We start from the raw sequence: 19,488 nt of genomic DNA on the forward strand, positions 1-19,488 counted from the left end.
TTTTTAAGGTATCTGAATCTGACATGAAGAGAACATCCACTGCTTGCTTTGTGTCTTGTTTATAAAGGAATTTTAGATTTTCACTTAATCATTGCTGTCACTGATCAATAAGACTCTAGCTGGAGACATTTAACCAATTGGAACATAGCTGATTTCCAATGTAAAAAGGAGAAATGTATTTTATGCAAACAGATTCCAAATCCCCCTTTCATCTTTCTAAACATTGGGTGTTTATATTTTTCTTTGTGACATTTTCTGAAGTTTTCATCCATTAATAAAACATCCAAATGAGACAGATTTTATACATTTGTATGTTTGTTGATGAATATTCCAGTCTTCTTATTTACATATTAAGAATTTGCCTACTTTTAGAAAAATCTCAGTTTAGAAAAAAATGTTGTTATTTAGTAAAAATTTGGTATTTGGTTAAGTCCATTAATAAAACACACCCAAATATGCTTTATTTAAAATATCTGTAAACATGTGAGACTTTTTCTTTCTTATTTGCTGGTTTTGCCCACAAAAAATTTTTGGCTTTCATAAGTAGAAAAACTTAGTCATTTTATCTTGTTACCCTGCACCTACCAGAAATTGACAATATTTTTCTGATAATACTTAGTCATCTCATCTCCACTTTTCTTCAAAACAAGATCATCATGGAAAATAGAAAAATGAAAGCTTAGTCCTAAAGTACAATCTGTGAAATAGAATAAACAGTGTCATTTTTAACAGTAGTGATTCAAAGAGAGCAACCCAGGCATTCAGGAGTTAATTCTATGAATTTCTACACATAGATATATTCTGGGTTCTCTGTACTGGTGATTAGAGAAGAAAACTGTGTTGTATGTATCTGTAAGTGAGTTGGTCTCTAATGATACACTTGATAATGAATATCACATGTCAATTAGCACTATAGGAATCAGATGCTATCACTGACTTCAACTGCCAAAGTAGCACCATACTCTGTGCAGAGAAGGGCAATCATAAACAAACAAACAGACAAACGAAACATTTAAAAATCTTGCTTGATTAAAAAAATCCTTATCTGGAAAAGTCGCATGTGTAAATTCATTCGTAAGTGACTAAAATGCCTTAACAAAGCACAACAGAAGTTCAAAAAAAATCTTTTAGTAGATACTCACAGGAGAGTCTTAGGATTTAAATATCTAACTAAATTGAAATGATCTTGGACTGCTGAAAGTCATGAACTTTTGAACAAGAATCTTCAGCACCGAAATATTTTGGTTTACAAGCACTACAGTAAATTTTGCCTTGCTATAACAAAACCAACACACACACAGAGAAAATAAAAACAAAAGTAAAAAACTTCCACCAGTTAATTCTAAGCCAGACTTATATCTATGCTAAGAAATCATGTGATACAAAATTTCAGTTAAAGAATTATTACTGTATTCTTTCTCTTCATCCATTCTGTTTAACAGAGTATTCCTGGCGTTCCCATTGTGGCTCAGTGGGTAACGAATCTGACTAGGAACCATGAGGCTGCAGGTTCGATCCCTGGCCTTGCTCAGTGGGTTAAGGATCCAGCGTTGCCATGAGCTGTGGTGTAGGTTGCAGACGTGGCTTGGATCCTGCGTTGCTGTGGCTGTGGCGTAGGCAGGTGGCTACAGCTCCAATTGGACCCCTAGCCTGAGAATCTCCATATGCCGAGGGAGTGGACCAAGAAATGGCAAAAAGACAAAAATAAATAAATAGAGTATTCCCAATGGTCAGCTTCTTTGGAATTCATCTTAAATATTGTTGATGGATGTGTAAGCAACACTAATTGATTTGTTAAATATTCATTTGCATATGCCAGTCTATCCAAGCAAATTTCAATCACGAACTTATAAACCTAAAAGACAGTCATCATCTAGTTAGGCCAGAGTGCATTCACCTGAGATGTAAATGATATATGTGACATAAAGATGATTTTCTAAATTTTTACTACTATTATTTTAATGAGCTTCCTGAGAACAATAAATATAATTTGATAAGTGATTTAATTAAGGAGGTAAAAGACCTTCTTACAGTCTAGATAGTATCTTATGAAATTACTGAATGAAAAAATTAATTGCCTGGCAGCTTTTCACACCAACTGTGCTGGCAATTTAGTGGCAAACCTAATAAATAGTCTCTCATATAGACAAATATGCTTCAGATAATGATAGAGTCTTTGAGTAGGGGATTCTAGATAGTCATTCAAAAGGGGAACAATATAATAAGCAGAGCCAAGTTGAAGAATCAACAGAGGCAGTGATTCACAGAATTGTGAAGCTATTTACAAGCTGACACTACTCACTGCCACATGTATCTGACGGCAGATCTAAAACCTACTGCTTCATTTTCACGAGGCAAAATACAGACCCTAGTACAAGACTAAATAGAAATTGAGGCAACTTTTCCCCTTACACAGAGAAGCCCAATGATTCATAAACATTTCAAGATTCTTTCTTAGAATTTACTTTTTTTCTTTTTTTTTTTTTTTGCCATGCCCATGGCACCCAGAAGTTTCTAGGCCTGGGATCGAACTTGTGGTAGAGCAATGACACTGTGGGATCCTTAACCTGCTAGGCCACCAGGGAACTCCAGAATTTACTTTTAAAAACAGCAATACTTGTCTTGACTTTGTCTTTCATAACGTTATTCCTTAAAATCATGTTTATATCTGCTTGTTTTAAGTTTTTAGAAGTCTATGGTTATTTATATTCAAATTAACTTGAAATAGTAACCAATTACGAAGCAAATCTTCATTCTGAGAAGAAATATTCAAGAGTCCTTGATGACATTTATCATCTATATGGCTTTTATAACTTCTTAAACATATTTTTTAAAAACTATAAATCAAAACAATTTTCTATCTTATTTCTAACAACGTTGTATAATTGTTAATTTTTAAACTGATTTTGGGTATAGTCTTTCAGCCTTATTTTGACACTCATTAAGAACATGACAGTAAAATTGTATAAGTTGAGAATACTTGTCATACTTATTCATAATGTTCATTATAATTTACATAAATATTTTTCTTCTAATGATTATCTTCATGTCATTTCAATGTTGTTTTATTTGCCCCCGAAATGATGACAAATTAAATAATTTCGGATGTATAGCAAAATAATATACTCCCCAACTTGAGTTAGAGAGATGTACATTGTCATTTGCACAATATTCTAGGATCAACAAAAAGTTATTGTTAGGACAAGGTAGTTGAATTAAATGTCTCTGAATTCAATTTTATGCTTCTACAACTGAAAGAAATTAGAATCAAGATAATATTTTCTTATTAATTATACATTGTCTTATCTCCAAGGATTTATTTAACTGAAATGTTCTGCATGTTTACTGTACAAACTATTCTTTTCTTCCATGTATAAAAATTGAGCTGAAAGTAACCTAAGAGATCATCTACTCTAGTTTCCTTCTGCAAATTGAAGAGAAGGAGCTACAGTGAGGCAATATGGCTCAGAAAACTACACAGTTATTCAGGCATAATGAAAACTAGAATCAGCCTGCCTTTCTGTGGTTATAACAGTGCATGTGCTTGATCAAGCATACCAGATCAAAAAATGTAGAGACTGTGTTGATTTCCATTAAAAGGTGTCTTTACGCCCAAGTTTATACTAGTTTGGCTAAACCCAGTGAAGAATAAATTCACTGCATCTGGTAGTAAGCTCTTCCCTTTTTCTCATAATATAGGTAAAATACAGATATTTTGTGGATGCATAATTCCTAATCTTGCTTATGGGACTAGATACCTTTCTATGATAATAAATTACTTCCCTTAATGTTTAAATAACTAAGATCCCACCCAGCGAGATTTAATTTATTTGAGGTCATTTAATTATACTTTTGCTAGCATTTAATTTTCAAAAAACCCTTATACTTCTTGCATCTCCAAAGAGCTCCCAGTACCATTAGATTCTTAAATGGTTTTGTCTTATGTATTGCCATATTGTTTCAATGGCCCTTAGTGGTCAGGCATTTAATCAAAGCCCCTTGAGGGAATAGTTTTTATTATTTGTTATTGGACATCTGCCAAAGCTCGTTTTACCAAGTCTTTGCCATCTACTCAGGCTACTTCTGTGTATATTTTTTAATACTGTCCATATGCCTTAAGTTTTAAATACTCGCCAAGAGCAGTCATTTCCTACCATCTCCAAAGTCTAAACATATTCAGTTTCAGTATATTGAAAGTTAGTGTGTAATTTCTTCTTGTAATTGGTTCAAAATTTTTTTAATTGGTGATTTTTTACTATATTTTCCTTAAAAGAACAAGATCCCTCCATCATGTGGATGAAATCACTGATTTAATTAGCCTACAGAACACATCAATACTGATAATAGCTCTTGTTCATTGAAGGTTCAGTTTTCAACCTTCTCTACACACGGCATACCTTATTTTAGCTAAATATCATTACGAATTGAGGGGAAATTTTCATTATTCTTGAGAAAACAAGACTCAGGCTGCTAAGTAACTTAACAGCAAGTTTATTTCATTTGTAAGAAAGAATCTATCCAGACCTCTCTGAGTTCAGATTTTAACCACTTCATAGGAGAACTTTCCTGTGCTCTTCTCTGACTTCCCTTTTGGTATGTTGGTTTCTATGGAATATAAAATCCTAGGACATGTAGAGTTTTTAAGAAAGCTTTAATTTACAGTTTCTGTGTTTTCTTACAACTCTGTGTATTGTGCATTTGTAGTGTCCTCCTGATTTAATATTTGTGATTTTACCTTAAAATCTTATTTTAGCAGAAGCATTTGGGTGATGATTAGTATGTTAGGTTTGTCTCCCAACAGTCCCAGCGTCCCAACATGAAATCATTTCTGTTTTTGTGTTTCTGCTTTTTGCTTTTTCAGGCCACACCTGTGACAGTTCCCAGGCTAGGGGTCAAATCAGAGCTACAGCTGCCAGCCCATGCCATACCCACAGCAAGGCAGGATCCGAGTCTTTTCTGTGACTTACATCACAGCTCACAGCAATGCCTGATCCTTACCCACTGAGGGAGGCCAGGGATCAAACCCACATCCTCATGGATACTAGTCAGATTCATTACCTCTGAGCCACAGCAGGAACTCCCTGATTTTTTTTAATCAAATTTATTTTCTATTAAGGTATGGTTGATTTACAGTGTTGAGTCAATTTCTGCTGTACAGCATAGTAGCCCAGTAACACATTGTTTTTCTCATATTATCTTCCATCATGTTCTATCTGAAGAGACTGTGCTATACAGTTTCCTGCACTGTACAGTAGGACCTTATTGCTTATTCATTCTAAATGTAATAGTTTGCATCTACTAACCCCAAGCTCCCCATCTATCCCACTTCATCCCTTCTCTCCTTGTTCTCTATGTTTGTTTCTGTTTTGTAGGTAGGTTCATATGTGCCCTTTTTAGATTCTATATATAAGTTATATCATATGGTATTTGTCTTTCTCTTTCTGACTTACCTCACCTAGTATGAGACTATCTAGTTGTATCTGTGTTGCTGCAAATGGCATTATTTTGTTCTTTTTATGGCTGAGTAGTTTTTGCTTTTGGACCAGGGATCGAACCCATGCCATAGCAGTGACCCAGGCCACTGCAGTGACAATGCCAGATACTTAACCTGTACCATAAGGGAACTCCTGATTTGTTTTTTAAAGTCATGTGATATATATGGTGTTCTGATAGTGATATGATTATGATGATGCAAAATCCAAATATTATCATTTTAATTTTTTTCTAGAGAGGTAATCTTTTTTTTCTAACAGATCCTGAGACAATAACTGTTAGAAACTATAAAATCATATTTTTTCTTCATTATACAATTTATCTGGATTTTTTTAAAGAAAAAAATGTCTCCTTGTACTTAATTTCCTTCTTTTGTAGTAAAAAAAAAAAAAAATCCTGGCAAGAAAGAGTAAAAAGAATATTTTAACAAAAGAAACTTAAACTCAATAATTTTAAACTCAGTGTTACATAACGAGTTTTTGTCTTCTTTTCTGGAATAATTACATCACCTGTAATATTCCAAGCATGTACATTGAAAGTGAAAGTTTTTACAGATTTTTTTTTAATTGATTGCTGGTTTGACTGAGCTGACCTTTGCTTAAAATCAGAATTGATTGACCAATTGAGTCAACATGGTTAAATTGGTAGTGCATATACACAGAGACTATGTTTATTGAATTTAGGATATTCTGAGTAACATAATTTCCCTCTGCTTCTCTTCTGCTCCAGGAAACACTCTGCTTTATGATTGCATTTAATAATGTGTCAGAAAGCAAATAGAAATAGAATCGTACACAAGGGAGGGTAACAGTGGATTCAGCAACAGTTTAACATCCAAAGACACAATCCTTACAGATTGTTTCAGATTCATATAGTTTGTATATTATACTTATTTCTTAAATTAAATGTAATGTCTGAAATTTGGCTTCCATAAAGTTATTAGAAAACCAAAAGTCATTGATAGTATGATAACTATCTATTATAACTTATAATTGTAAAACATTTAAAAAATTTGGAGTTCATCCCAGAACAATAGGATAAATATGAATGCTCTAAGAATATCATGTTCTATCTCTGTGTTCCAAGTTAAAATTTTATTGTTGTAACAGGGTAGCATTGGGTGCAAAAGAAATTAAATAATACATGAAAGAACCAATATAGAATCTAAGATCTTAATGGAGGATGTGTCTAAAAATAATAGTTTTCTTGTTCTTTTAAAATATCTCATTTCCTTTATTTTGTCCTAGTTTTTAAACACCAGAAAAAGGTCTGAAACTCAGAAATTAATAATCAGAGGGATATGAGAGCCAAGCTTTTGAGTCTAAAGGTAGCCTGCTTCTCAGTGCCAACATTACAACTGATTTTATAAATTTAGTTCTTGTGTTATGAACTGTAGTGCCAACGAAAATCAATAAAAACAATTTCCTTCTACATTCATGATCCTCTCCTCATACTCTTTCTTCATATTCTTTCCAGGGCCATTTTGTCAAAATGCCACAGGGCCATACAAAATGTAATTTTGTGTTTCTATGTGTATGTCCCAAGAAACTTGATTTTTCATGTGTGCTTTTGATTGGTAGGAAGTGCAACAGGGCCTTTAAGCAAAATAAAAATTTCATATTTTAATAGTTTTAAAGATATTGAAGGAAACACCGAGTTTTCTTGTTATTTTTTGCATAATGTTTGAGGTACAGATACTCTATATATGGTATATAGTCTATTCGTTTAGAGAGTATGCATATGTGTATAATTATATGTATGTATAATATAGTATATTTACTGAGTTAATCCTTATTGGATGTCTGAAAATATATTGAGAGAATAAAGACTAAAATGCAGTTTTAAAAAGAAAGACCTTGTTAAGCCCACAAATCTTTAACATAGCTGAAAAGTAAGATACCTTTCGACAGATAGGTTATTCATTCATTGATTCTCTCTCTCATTCATGTATTCAGTTATGCAAAGCACTTATCAAAGCTGCGGGGAGTTCCCGTCGTGGCACAGTGGTTAACAAATCCCACTAGGAACATGAGGTTGCGGGTTCGATCCCTGGCCTTGCTCAGTGTGTTGGGGACCCGACATTGCTGTGAGCTGTGATGTGGGTCAAAGACGCGGCTCGGATCCCACGTTGCTGTGGCTCTGGTGTAGGCTGGCAGCTAAGCTCCGATTAGACCCCTAGCGTGGGAAACTCCATATGCCGCAGGAGCAGCCCTAGAAGAGGCAAAAAGACATTAAAAAAAAAAAAAAGCTGCGGCCCATGTGGTTTGCTGTAATGGAAGGGAAAGTATATGCATGTCTTTTCCTTCAAAAATTCACGTATTCAGGAGATAATATATAAGTTATTCACGTATTCAGGAGATAACATATAAGTTCCTATAAGCAAGTACATAACACCTCATTTCTAATACCAACTAATTATTCCATTAGATTTAGGTGGTTCACCTACATTTAATTCTTAAGGATTGATTCCTCAAAATAATTCAAAAAGATTTTGCAAGTTTGAATATACTACTATGCATGCAGTGTTTAATTTTGGGCCTGACTTATCATCAGATTCAACAAATGATAGTATTTATTATCATTATTATTATTTTTCCAAAACTATCCAAGTGAGATATGTATTATTTTTTTTTCCATTTCACAGTTCTGTTTCACAGAGCAAACTGATTTCAGGTTAAGTAACTTTGAAAAGAGACTGCACAAATTAAATGGCAGTGCTTACATTCAAAGCAATGGATAATTGATTTTAAAGAATGATGTTATCTCCTTTATGACAAGAGGATAGATATTCAAAGTAGTGCATTCATTATTTAAATTGTCTGTCCCAGTCTGTAGAGTATAATGTTATCTAATATTTAATGAGCATGTACATGTTAGACATTGAGCTAAGCAATTCTCATGTTATCTCTGCTGTATTTTATAATATCTCAGTGAGTGTAGGCTTTTTATAAATGTCAATAGATATAGATGAAGAAACTGAGATTAAAAGAGATTTATTAATCCTCCCCAAGTTAAATAGCTGGTAATCACTGGAGAAGGGATTTAATCCACTGCCAACTGAAAAGTATGTGCTATTTCTGAGCTTCAACTCCTGACACAGAGTCTACAAAAATGTTTTAAAAGCAGAAGATAATTTGAATGTTTGGATTTTTTACATGTATATTACAATATACTCTATATCAAAAAGCAGGTCAAGGGACCCAACATCATGTTTTGGGCCATATGATAAGTATCAATACTTTTTTAAATTTAATTTTATTGGACTATAGTTGACTTACATTATTATATTAGTTTCAGGTATTCAGTAAAGTGAACGAGTCATACATATAAATATATCCATTTCTAGATGAAAAATTAGAATGTCAGGTGCAGAGAAGTTTAGATTATCAACTGAAGAAAATCGGATCCACAACCTATACCACAGCTCACGGCAACGCCGGATCATTAACCCACTGAGCAAGGGCAGGGACCGAACCCGCAACCTCATGGTTCCTAGTTGGATTCGTTAACCACTGCACCACGACGGGAACTCCTGATAATGACCTTTTGATGACAGTTCTCAAGCTGACTTTGATGTTGAATGTGGTAAGAATCTTTCATTTAGAATCCCATTTGTTGAATAGTATGGTAATGTATTTTATCACCCCTGTGGTGCTTTTGTAAAGAAGTCAGACACCCCTCTGAGAGAGGCTGTGTAAACCTGGCATGTTATTATTTTCTTCTGGCAATACAGGGGCACTAGATATTTGACTTATTCTCATCCTTTCCCCTGCATATTGGCAATGAATATAAGATCCATGTGGCAGCTTCAGTCTAGTGTACTTGGCAGTGAGTCATCGAAACAACCAGGAGAGCAATTCTTGGTGAGGTGGAATGAGCAGTGCTTTAATAGCAGTGCTTAGTGGGAAGGCTGTCTGAGAGGGAGAAAAGAGATTTTAAATTAAATGGACTTTACGGAAAATTGTCTTCACTTTGTGCCTCCTTGGAGTCAGGGTTGCAATTTTCAACTTTCTTTTCCCTCACTTACCTGTTGCTAAGAGATCACCTCAAGGTAAAATTAATGCTTCTCCAATGACAGAGCATGTAGTCAGCAGTGGAAGAGGAAATATGCAGTCTACATGGTGGTTAGAGCTTTAGAAAAATATGTGGCATTAGAGACAAAATCATGTGTACAGTATACATTTAGTAGTTGATTATTAAATGAATTAGCAAGTTCTGAGTCGTAGATGGTGAGGTTCTGTCATTGTGACTGTGTGCTTTTTGCCTCATCTTCTTTGTTTTTTCTCTTTTCAGCTTTTTAACTCTTAGGAAAGTTGAAAAGTGTTCTCTCAAGGTAGAGTTGACAGTCATTATTATCCATTAGGTTTCATTGTAATAGTCACAGAAATCTGCGGTGGAAACTTTTGGAATCAGGAGTAAAAAATTACTTTATATCAAGACACTTTACAGTACAATTTGTTGATAATAGAGGTGGAACTGGGAGAGACATGCTATAGGGTAATTAAGTCTTAGACCTAGTTAGTCCTGCCCCATTTTTCCTCCAGTGTTCTTGAAAGCTAGTATCACGTATGTGGCTGTTCCTTGTATCCTCAGAAACATCATGCTGACCAATGGTCACCATCTAGGTCCATGGTGGCCATATCATTAATTCAACAGATATTCACATCCCATTCAAGTAAGGTTTCACTTGAGTTTCTGTGACATTGCAACACAATGTAAGTCCAGGCAATTTTTCTCTAAAGATTCATTGTCTAACTTAGGAGCTAATACCTACAAATAATTAGAAAGAAATGCTTCATTTCCCCTATGTTAAATGAAGGACTTAAAGTTAGTTCAGCTTGAATATTGTTTTAATATAATGAGTTTTATAATGAAATACTAATGATCTATTACATAAGAATAAAGGTACTCATAAGCTGCCTTCCTCCTCAAACTGGTAAGAACAGATACTATACTTGATTTTAGCCAAAAGGCTGAGAAGAGACACTCTCCCCCTTTAAAAAAAAAAAAAAATTACAATCTGCCTTTCTCTGCCCAAATGTTAAGAAGCTTTCAAAAAATTATATTCCTTTAATTTTTCTCTTCATAGTTAGTAGAAGATTAAAACAAAGTGAGAATTCAAGTGGGAAATTAGTTCAGGTGCCATTATTAGCCGTTCTCACTCACCAAAGCCACATTCTCGGAACGTAACAGTGTCTCAAACACCTTCTAATGGGCTCAATCAATCTGTTGTGTACACTTGCCCCCTTGGAATTTCACTGTGGGATTGCTCTTTCAAGGTGCTCTGACATGAAATTTGATTTTCAATGAGGTTTAATGTGTTTTGGTCAGGCCACTGACACAATACTTAACAACCCAAATATGCTTTCCCATATGGAGGGTACCATCTGTGGTATTAAATATTTTTTCATAAGGGTTCAATTGCTCCCACTGTTTCCTTTAACCAAAATAATAGTAGACAAGGCACAGTGTTCCCAGAACATTTTAAAGCAAGTCTCTCCCAATAAATATATTCATTGCATTCACAGTTTCCTAAAGAAAAATTATGAGAGATGTCACTGAATGCAAGTTTATGTGTCCAGTGCATAATGAAACCAAATAATACCAAAAGAATTGGAATTTGGAGCAGAGAAAGGTTTATTGTAGGGCCATGCAAGGAGAACGGGCTGCTAGTCGTGCTCAAGAAAGCAAAGCATTTTTAAAAGCCAGATGTGGGAGGTGTGTCCCAGGGTATGGGATCAGCTCATGCACCATTCTGATTGGTTGATGATGAGGTAACAGGGTGGTTAAAATTACCGATCTTTAGGGGCTGATAGGTCTGGGGGTTACTTGCTCGTGATCATCAAGTAGTTAATTCCTTCCATTTGGTGGTGGTTGTTAGCATCTGAAAAACTCAGGAAATGCTTGAGGTTTTCATCCGGGTACTTAGAGAGGTGCAAACCGCAAAGGATATGGGGAAGGTACTGGCCCTGGGAAGGCCTCATAGGTCCTGCTCAGTTACAGAGACAATACAGAGAAATAAAATAATAATTGTGCAGTTCCCCAGGACAGTTGTACACAAGAACTAGTTGCCAGTCACAATAGAGTAGAAAAAAAGATTGCTGAGAGGAAAAGTCTGGGCTTCATTTCTGCCATCATCACAAACCCAAGCCTCAGCTGTCATCTCTAAAATAAGAGATCTGGAAGAGTTCCATGCTTTCCACAACCACTGAGCATTCATTCAGCTGTGAAGCATGTTCAAGATACAAATACCTTAGCTCCACCCTCATCCAGAAGAATCTGAATTTAGGACCAGGGCCCAAGAATCTGTTCTTTACTCCTTAGTGATTTTGGTGCACAGCAGGGTTTGGGAACCTCTATTCCAGTAATCTCTCAGATGTATTTCAATTCCTAATGAAGCTGACTCTCAAAATCTAATTCAGAGAAATTTCATCTCTGCATTGCAATATGCCTGGTTAAGATTAAAAAGGCCAGGATTGAGTCTGGGCTCTGTTGTTTACCTGCCTTGTGAGGCAAAACTTTAAATGGTTGAAACTCATTTTCTTTCCCTGAAAATTGAGGATCAATTGTTGCATGCATTGCGGTACTCAGTGGAGTGTTAGTAAATGTTAGCTGGAAGGATATAGGGGTGAGAGAGAAAAGTGACTAGATCACAAAATGAAACATCAAGGCACCAGGGAGAAAGTGACATGAGTGAGGAGCAAAATGTTGTTTGCTAAGGTTCCATTAGGTCATCAAATTAATTCATTTTTTATCAACTTACAACACCTTTTAAAAATTTTTCAATGAAACAAACATTCCTTTTAAGATCTGTGGGGAATCTTGATAAGTTCATTCCTAGACATAGCAGAAGATTGTCCACAGAAAGAGATATTAAATTGTTAAAAATAAATTATGCATACAATGAAATAATAGTAGTAAAAATTCTGCTTCATTCTGGAAGAGAGACTATTTCGAGCCTCACAGACTCTTTCATATCAAAAGATGTATTTTCATGAGTTCCCTCGTGGTTCAGTGGGGTTAAGGATCCACATTGTCACTGCTGTAGCTCTGGTTACAGCTGTGGCATGGGTTCGATCCCTGGCCCAGGAACTTCTGCATGCTGTGCAGCAGCCAAAAATAAAACAAAACCCCAAAATGTATGTTTTCAGTATTTACTATATACTCCTTAAGGATCTAATTGCCCCCAACTGCTTTTAAATACATAGGCTCTTCTACACATGGGCTTACAGTTTGATACAGTCCACACATACTTACTTTTGAGAGAGAGTGAATATGGAGACAAGACTTTCCAAATGTATTGCTAGTTTTGCCTTTTGGGAAAATAGAACTTTATTTTTTTCTACTTTTAAAACTGGAATTCTCATAAGTTCGGTTTTCTTTCCTTTGATTCTACTCAAAGAATCAAAAACTAGGAAAAAAAATTCAGTGACCTTCAACTAAGACATTGTTGCTCTATAAAATTCCCACACAGCAAGATGACTTGTAAGCTGGAGCTACACAGAATGTATAGGAACTGTATTTGGCTTGTAGGGTCCAATATATACACCCTGGTACAAAGAGTATTTCAACACAAAGAATTCAATAATCTGACACTTCTCTTGTGAAGTGCATTATTCTGCAGTAGAGAAAATTGCTATGACCAAATTTTTTCATAGGATTCAATTCTCTATAAGAGCCCAGCAAGGTCAAACCTCAAAAGAGTCTGTGACCTTCCTTGTACATCCCTTCATAACTACTGAGGACTTCCAGGGAGGCAGGAGGTCTTCCTGCCCTGTATGCTGGGATCCTTAAGTTTAGTTGGAGTTATAAGAAAGGAGGCTCTGGCCATTGAACTTCACCTGACATAGTTCTTTGTCATTGTTTCCATAACTTCTGAATATTTGTTCCAGGACTTGAGTATAAATAGGATGAACAGTGCCTAGAGCAGCTTCTGTGACTCATATAAACCATAATTACACTGGCCATGTAACTATTTCCAGAACAGACAGAAGACCTATAATTCAGGGAATAACATTTGTTTTAAAATATGGTTCCAAATACTTCCCCTGACTTTGTCCTAGAAATGCTGGGATAACAAAAAGACGACCACTTTGTGTTAAGTACATGTAACTTCTTAATCTGTGTGTACTTACATATTGAAATAGCTGTTATGTCTGAGCTAAGTGCTAAACTGATAGACAATATAAATGCTTTTTAAAATACTCCATGATTTCCTCCTCTGTGTCTTTATTTTTAGGGATAAATGGGAGTTTTTAAAAAAGGAGTTTACTTCAACCATAAGGCAGCCCTCTGCCAACTGTTGCAAAACAGGCCTTTCAGTTTTCAGAAACATTAATCCATGGAGGACTGGCTTTATTCTGTTCAATCTGAACATCAAAAACCTCATCCAATTCATTCACTTTGCTGAAATAAGCAAGTCTCCATGGTACCTCATGCCTCAAGTTTCCTTGTGAAAATGCTTTTGCTTCTCATGGAACTGAGGGCACTCTCAGTGATCAATTGAAGAATTTTGTAACAAAAAACTTAGCAGAGAAATCCCAGTGAGAATAAATGGGCATCATCTTACATATTATTAAAAATAATATGCTTAAGGAAAGCAAAAATGAGCTTGCAATGCCTTTCATTCAAAATGATACTTTAATGACTTGAATTGCTCTAGAATAACCTTTAGTTTTTGCATAAGTTTGCAGAGCAAATGATAGTAAAAGTTAGATGTAATTATACCAACATTTCCTTTAAAACTGAACCTTTTCTATGAATGAAAGGTGAGGAAAACTTTCTTATTCGATTACCGGGTCATCTGACAAAATTTGTATTTATTTTTTCATGTTTATATTTAATTTTTATACCTATTCATAAGGTAGCATTGGCTATATTGGCGGTATTTGTTTTTTTTATTGTTTTATTTCTCTGTGTGTGTGTTGTAATTGACATATTAACTTCAGGTATACAACATAATGATATAATATTGTATATACTGAGAAATGATCACTACAAGTCCAGTTAACATCTATTACCATAATTACAAAGATGCTTTTTCCTGTGATATGAACTTTTAAGATCTATTATTCTTACAACTTTCAAATATGCAATACAGTATTATCGACTGTAGTCGCCATACTGTACATTGCATTTCCATGGCTTACTTATTTTACAACTGGAAGTTTGTACCTTTTGAACCCCTTTATCCATTGTCTGCATTCTGTAAAAATATAAATTTATCTAAGATTTTCTCAGGTTTAGTTCATTTTCCATTGGCAAGTCTCTCAACTAATCAACAAAGCTTAATTTCTGAGATTCTGCTTTCTTGAAAGCTGAACTATTGTGCAATAGCCTATCACAGCTCGAATACTTTAATTATTGAGATACTGGTTGCAACTGATCTGGTTTTCAATGCGAAAATAAACTAATCTGTCAGACTTTAATTTTAAAAGGAAAGGGTACTCTAAGACTAAGTGAATTTTCCTTTCTATTGAAGGGAGAATTCATACAAAGTAATTTCTTGGAAAAAGTGTGAAATATGCATATACATGTAAGAATGAATATATTTTTTTAATCTACCATCAACTTCTACTCTGGGTGTTCTAAAGAGTTCACCTGTGGCATGATTTATCAAGAAACCAACACACACGCTCATTCAATGGTATAATTTTTAACATGTTTCATTTAAACAAAATGGGCGTAATTATTTAGATGGACATTTGACAATGACTACTTTTCAAACCAGTTGGGTAATGTTTTTAGCATCATTGATCCAGCAAGATCCAATAATAAGACTGACTTTTTGTTTAATAGAATTCTCTCTACAAAGTTCCACTCCATTAGTGAAAAGGAGTTGCTCAAGTTACATAGCTATGTTCTCAAGGACATTGGTTAATAAAACACAGACATCTGTGCCTGGATGTTGAATGTTTACATGTAGGCATTTGCTCAAGCAAACCATTTTGTTGTATTAATCGAATGATAGCTGTATTAAACTCAGGCTTGTATAGACCTAATCAGATTTTTAAAATCAGTGTAGCCTGTAGAAAATATTTCTCAAAGAATGTCAAATAATTTTGGCTTTAGGTTTTTACACAAAGACCATAAGAACAAATATAAAAATACGCAAAAAAAAAAAAAACATAATCAGAGGTTACTTTTACAGAGGAGGTGTTTTGTTTTGGTTTTTTTCTCCTGAACTCTTGCATTTTAAAACTTTAGATTCATGGAGATGAACAAATATATGTATTTGTTAATGCACTGTTGCAATGTAGGGGTACTTAGGTTATATAAGACACAGTTTATATAAGGTCCCCCGCAAAAAAGACACTGTGTAGTATTTCACTGGTTTGTGCAAAATACTACAGCTGTCTATAGGATGCCTTTCCCTTGTGGAAAAGAAGCTTAATTCTGCCAAGGCAAGAGTTCAGAGCCCCCTCCTGCCCTTATTTGTTTTTAGAGACTCACACTGTCAGGTTGATAAATGGGGCTTTGACAGAAGCAAAGGTAATTCAAAGCTCATTCACAGGTAGAATAGTCTTTAGTAGATTTTTTAAGTCTCTGGGAGAGGAAAAAAATATATGTAGACAATACATAGTATTAACTCACAGTGAAGCTATTATTTTCCCCAAAGCCAAAAATTCACCATCTCTCTGAAGCTATATTTTACATTCATCATCTTGCTTACGTGTATATGCATGTCTATACACGTAAAATTTTTTATTTTTTATCCATATGAAAGAAAATCAATTATTTGCCCAGAAAAAAAAAATTGGTAAAAGATGTGGGTTTTTTTGAAGGTAACGTTATATAAACTGAGTGCTGTTAACTACATCTTTGACAGATCATCCTAGCAGAATGACACTTTGGCATTACAAAAGAGAGTTGAAGGTTTTAGCAAATGTAGGTAAACTTTAGTTCTGCTCTATCTGCCTTTGATGTTGGACAACTCAGTTCATTAGTGATGAAATAATAGGGTAAGTCTGCAGAGAGAGCTCAATTCATTACATTTATCTCACCCACCTTAGTTCATCTGCAGAGTCGGTGCTCTGATTTCATGCGAACATACTCCCATCATCATCCCCGGCATAAACCCCTCACCTTTCACTTAGATTGTAGTATTAAGTAAGCTATTCCTTTTACCCTTTACCCTTTTAGAAATACACAGGAATACAACATTTAGAAACATTTTTTCTCCTGCACTGTTAAGTAGATTCTGTAATTAATGGTAGATGCCAATAATAGGATATCTGCTTTCCTGTGTATTCAGAAGAGAGTGAAAACACTTTCTTTGGTTATTACTTTTAGATTAGCTCATATAAATAACTACTTTTAGTGCTAAACTGGTGTCAGAGCTATGACTCATTTTTACTATCTTTGTTTTTCTAAGTTTGGAAATGTAACAAAGCTAATTTTCTTTGGAAGACAGTATTGGAGCAATCTAAAATACACAATAAATGCACATTAGCACGTTTCTAGACAAAAACAAAATTGGTATAAACTCCAAAGAAATTCTTTGGACAAATAAAAATGCCCAATACAATGAAGGGTTTTGCCAGGTCTTGTCATCTTTGGGGAAGTAATATGTGAAATCTATTTTGAAAAAAATGCAAACAGGATAACATTTGTAACTACATCAGTTATTCTATTGAGCATTGCGGTTGCCTCGCCCTAAAGTATGTGCTCCTGTGCATGGCTAGAAGAGAATGGTACAAAGAAAACCATATATGATCTCATTTAAAGAGCTTATAATTGCACACAAGCATAAAGACTTGTGCACCAGTAATTATGATTTAATGTAAACAGACCCAGCATAGAAAGAAACGAGGCAAAGGGAAGCACTGATAAGGTAAGAAGGAATGCAGAGGAGAGAGGGGTGGCTCTTGGATCAGAAGTGAGGAAGGGCTTTGTGGAGTGACCATTTTACATGGGTTTTGGAAAATGTGCTAGAGTTAACAGGTATTGTCATTAGTGGAAGGAGGCAACTATAAGAATGGGGAAACAGCATGCGTGGAGACACAAATCCAGAAATCTGAAGCCATTTCAGAGAGTCATTTTTATCCCAATCACATTACACAGAGCGCATTAGGGGAATGAGGCAAATATAAGGCAAGAATAATAGCTGCCTGCCATCTTCCATTCATTCACTCATCCATTCAGTTCGTGGAGTCCCTGAAATGGGTTAGTTCCCAGTATGAACTAGTGATAAACTCAGGAAACAAAGTGAATAAAACATAATGCCTGTCCAGGAGGGAACCACTCTTCATGTTGGAGTATAAAAGTCAAAAAGAGATAATTACAAGACTATATAATAAATTCTTCAGTTGGAGCTTTCAGAGTGTTATGGGAGTAAAACACATTATCAATTAAATCTACATGGGAGAATCAGGAAAAGCTTAATGGAAAAATTGACATTTGGGCTGGATCCTGAAGGGTCTGTAAATATTAGGGTGGATGGGGAGAGTCTAAGATGAATTGTCAAAGCAGGTGAAATAAATATTTGCAAATGAAGACACGTGTGGAAAGGCATAATGTTTGTCAGGGTGCAAGACTGGAGTGCTGTGCTTGGGAAACAGGACTTTATTCCACAGCCATTTGGACTCTGCAGTCATGTGAGCAGAGCAGTGAAAGTTCTGAGCTGAACTTCGGCACCACCTCTCGGGCACTGATTTATAGCCTACATAGACAAACAGAATGAGTTGTAATATAGTCAACCCACCGATATCTAGTACCTTCCCAATTGTACACATATCTTGGACCAAGTAGACTTTATAGTGTGTCCATCATTTAAAAGAACTGAAGAATTCAGCTGAAAAACTCTTAGCCCATTTGCTTCCTCCCAGTTTACTCAGTCTAATATGAATCTCTGCATTTCAGGGAGAACAGAGCAACTGAAGAGATAAGAACTCATTGAAAGTTATAAGAAACTCAATGGCCAAATGAAAGATTTTAAAACAAGGTTATGGCTGTTTCTACATAAGGTCACCAAACATGATAAATATGAAAAGAAGCACATTTTCTCTATGAAATAAAACAGCAGATTCTCTGACCTCTGCCCCACTATATCAAGACTCAATACTAGATGATATATAATGATTATATGGAAGGACTGTCCCACTATATTCACATATAGTGTTTTAGAACAGAATATAGCATTTGTTTTAGGATGGTAAATCATAATCCCTTTCAATATAGGTATTCAACTCTTTGTTTAAAATCCTCCAATCCATTTCTATGAGAATTAAATCTAAATTCCTTGCCATGCCCTGTAAAATATCCCAGTACTTGAAGCCTTCATGATCCTGAACTCATCTCCGGTCAACCTCCTTTGGGCTTATATATCAGCCAAACTACCTTTCTATCTATTCCTCAAACATCAAGCTAATACCCCAGGGCCTTTGCACTTGCTCTTCATACTGCTCTCATTCTTTTTCCCCAAGATGCAAATAGCCTGTTTTATCTGTCAGATCCAATCCCAAATGTCACCACCCTATCTGTTCTAAATTAGACATATACACAATCCAACCTCAACAGCCCCATCACACTCAATCATATCACCCCTCTTATCTGAAATCATTCCATTTATCCCCTTGCTTCTGTATTTATTCTGCCTTCCCCTTCCATTCCTGCACAACATATACACACTAGGTTGCAAATACGAGAGCAAGTAACTTGCTCATGTTCCTTAGGACTGTTTCCATTTGGGCCTAGGACAAGAGGTGTTTAGTTGAATACAGCATCCTCATATATTTACATCATCATTTTCAAAGATGGTGTTAATAATGAATATAAATTCTTAGTCCTTTCTATACTAGGCAAAAGATAAAGTTCTCAGTTTGGTAGAAAGCTTCATCTCTGAGTGGCCTAGCCACACCACTCTGTGTATGAGATTCCTTCCCACTGATACATTGCTCATCATTTGTACCAGGAAAATTAATAGGAATTAGAAGGAAATGTTAGTGGCCTTTCTTCTTCTCCTCCTACCCCAGCATATAATCAGCCATGTCCTTC

At 35.2% G+C, this 19,488-nt stretch overlaps 1 protein-coding gene and 1 pseudogene across 1 annotated transcript in view; one reads left to right on the forward strand and one right to left on the reverse strand.

The window, feature by feature from the left end:
• PCDH7 (protocadherin 7) overlaps positions 1 to 19,488 on the forward strand; it is a 414,638-nt gene that overhangs the window by 328,387 nt on the left and 66,763 nt on the right. The gene's annotated exons all lie outside the window — the stretch shown is intronic.
• LOC125110440 (uncharacterized) lies at positions 10,321 to 10,478 on the reverse strand (annotated as a pseudogene).

This window comes from Phacochoerus africanus, chromosome 10 (genome assembly GCF_016906955.1).
Source record: "Phacochoerus africanus isolate WHEZ1 chromosome 10, ROS_Pafr_v1, whole genome shotgun sequence".
Taxonomy (NCBI): domain Eukaryota; kingdom Metazoa; phylum Chordata; class Mammalia; order Artiodactyla; family Suidae; genus Phacochoerus; species Phacochoerus africanus.